Genomic DNA, 3,205 nt, shown 5'->3' on the forward strand with positions numbered 1-3,205 from the left:
TATATGCGAGTAAAAATAAATACAAAAAAAGGGGGTTTTTTTGTATGATTGTGTATAGAGGAATATATTATTTTGTTTAAAAGAGTTCCAACACTGTCTGTTTTTTATGTTTTCTTTATATTCCTTGTGGTATTTCATATTTTCTATACTTTGTAGTATTTCATCATGGCCGGTATGACAGACTTTAACAGACTGTATATATATATATAGTGTATGCAATATATGTCTACGTATATATATATGTATGTAATATATATATGTCTATATATAGAGAGATATATGGATGTATGTATGTGTGTGTTTATGTGTATGAATGTCTATGTGTGTTTGGAAATGAACTCAGCTCACTTGAAAAAAAGTGGTTTTTATATATGGGAGATAACCCACGTTTTTAGTTGGGAGATAACCAAAAGGTACCGATAAATTTACAACTTTTGTTGTTTTTCGTTTTTTTTTTTATCATTTCCAGTTAAAAGCTTATACAATCCATTTTTGGAAAATAAGAAATCCCAAACCTTACAAATTCTTAGGCAGGTATCATCTTTTACTTGTCTTTTACAAGTTTTAGATTGTGATCATGCTGGAGCACCACCGTGAAGAACTTTAGTCGAATGAATCAAGTACAGTACTTAATGTCTTTCTTAAGTCTGGTACTTATTTTGTCAATCTCTTTTGCAAAACTGCTAAGTTACAGGTACATAAGCACAGGCACAAAGAGACACACATAAATATATACATATATATATTAACAGTGGGCTTCTTTCAGTTTCTATCTACCAAATTCGTTCACAAGGCTTTGGTTAACTTGGAGCCATAATAGAAGACACTTTCCCAAGATGTCACATGGAACCGTGTGGTTGAGAAGCAAACTTCTTACCACATAGCCACACCTGCACTTATGAATATATTACATATATATATATAATGTGTGTGTGTGTATGTATGTATATATATATATATATATATATATATATATATATAACAGTAACATCCACCCCTAGGGGTTAGCCACACTTAAGTGGCAATACACTTCACTTTATCGTGCAGTTACTGTTAATACTTCATTTAGAGAATTAACATTGCTTATATATATATATATATATATATATATATATATACCTACACACATCATATATCAAATTATTGTTTTGATTTGAAGACTGCGTGAGGAAACATGACCTAATGGTTAGGGTGTTTGGCACATGGTCACAATGTCATGGGTTCGTTTCCTAGACAGGGTAGTGTGTTTTGTGTCTTTGGGCAAAGTACTTCACTCGAGTGCGTTACTTTGCTCCATGTTGCTCCAGTCTGATTAACTGATAATACCTCCCCCCCAAAACTAAGGAAATCCCTACCACCTCCCAAATCTTTATTATCAAGGAAACCTAAGAGTTTGCATCTCCTATAACAGATGCAGACGTGGTTGAAAAGATTGCTTCCCAAACACATGGTTTCAGGTTCAATTCAATGCATAGCACCTTAGGCAAGAGTCTTCTGCTGTAACTTTGGTCTGACCAAAGCCTTGTGAATGCATTTGGTAGACAGAAACTGAAATAAGGCGGCGAGCTGGCAGAAACGTTAGCACGCCCGGCAAAATGCTTAGCGGTATTTTGTCTGCCGTTACATTCTGAGTTCAAATTCTGCCGAGGTTGACTTTGCCTTTCATCCTTTTGGGGTCGATAAATTAAGTACCAGTTATGTACTGGAGTCGATGCAATCGACATAATCCCTTTGTCTGTCCTTGTTTGTCCCCTCTATGTTTAGCCCCTTGTGGGCAATAAAGAAATAAGAAACTGAATAAGTCGGTGAGCTGGCAGAAATGTTAGCACGCCGGGAGAAATGCTTAGCGGTATTTCATGTTTTTACGTTCTGAGTTCAAATTCCGCCGAGGTCAACTTTGCCTTTCATCCTTTCGGGGTCAATAAATTAAGTACCAGTTACGTACTGGTTTGATGCAATCGACTTTGTCTGTCCTTGTTTGTCCCCTCTATGTTTAGCCCCTTGTGGGCAATAAAGAAATAAGAAACTGAAAAAGGTATAGTGTGAATGTGTGTGTATATCCATGTATGTGGTTTTCTCCTTGTCTTGACACTGGATTATAGTTGTAAATGAGAATCACTACTGTTGTTTAAGCAGATTTCTATAAAACCAGATTTCTATAAAAACATGTCTGGTCATGGGGATATAACTGTAGAAAATCTGCCTTGATGAATTCTATCTGATCCATGCAAACGCAGAAAGATGGACATTAAAATGATGATGACAATGATGATGTTAAATATAGCTCCAGGGAAAAACTGAAGCAAAGCATACCTGGTAAAATTGCATGAGTAAAATTACACTAAAGCTCTCTACCCTATTTAAGTTTGATTTGGCAGAACATACAGAAGTTGGCTAATAATAACAAGTATGTATGAAGTTCTTGAAAAGGAAAGAACAAGGAAATACATTTGGTGTTGAATTAAATAACAGAAGTTGGCAGATGCACAATCTATGAAATTATAACTGATTATGCAGCTGTACTTCAAGTATTATGTATTGGTGACCATCCAGTTTAATAACTTCTTTCCATATTAATACCACTGCACAAGAGACTTAAGAGTTTAGTCTCTAGCTTTAATATAACAATGTACAACCAAATAACAGTAGCTGCAAAATTAATCTGTAATCTTACAGAAAATATCATACATGTGTGTGTGTGTGTGAATATAGATATCTTTTATACTGTTATCTTGCTTCAGTCATTGGACTGCAGCCATACTGAGGCTCCAACTTGAAAGCTTTATTTTTGTTTGTTTCTTTTAAAGTCTGGTATTTGTGTCTTATTGGTCTCTTTTGCTGAACCACTAAGTTATAAGGACATAAACAAACCAACACTGGTTGTCAAGCAATCGGGGAGCAAACACATAGACACACACATATATATATCCCTTACATATATATATATATATATATATATATGTCTTTACTCCTTTACTTGTTTCAGTCATTTGACTGCGGCCATGCTGGAGCACCACGTTTAGTCGAGCAAATCGACCCCAGGACTTATTCTTTGTAAGCCTAGTACTTATTCTATCGATCTCTTTTGCCGAACCGCTAAGTTATGGGGGACGTAAACACATCACCATCGGTTGTCAAGTGATGATGGGGGGGACAAACACAGACACACAAACACACATACATATATATATATATATATATATAT

General features: G+C 35.2%; 2 protein-coding genes across 2 annotated transcripts in view; one reads left to right on the forward strand and one right to left on the reverse strand.

The window, feature by feature from the left end:
* LOC106873186 (serine/threonine-protein kinase TBK1) overlaps window positions 1–3,205 on the forward strand; it is a 102,022-nt gene that overhangs the window by 93,550 nt on the left and 5,267 nt on the right. The gene's annotated exons all lie outside the window — the stretch shown is intronic.
* Window positions 1–3,205, reverse strand: part of LOC106873187 (putative universal stress protein SAUSA300_1656) — a 40,557-nt gene that overhangs the window by 5,690 nt on the left and 31,662 nt on the right. The window lies entirely within an intron of this gene.

This window comes from Octopus bimaculoides, chromosome 3 (genome assembly GCF_001194135.2).
Source record: "Octopus bimaculoides isolate UCB-OBI-ISO-001 chromosome 3, ASM119413v2, whole genome shotgun sequence".
Lineage (NCBI taxonomy): Eukaryota > Metazoa > Mollusca > Cephalopoda > Octopoda > Octopodidae > Octopus > Octopus bimaculoides.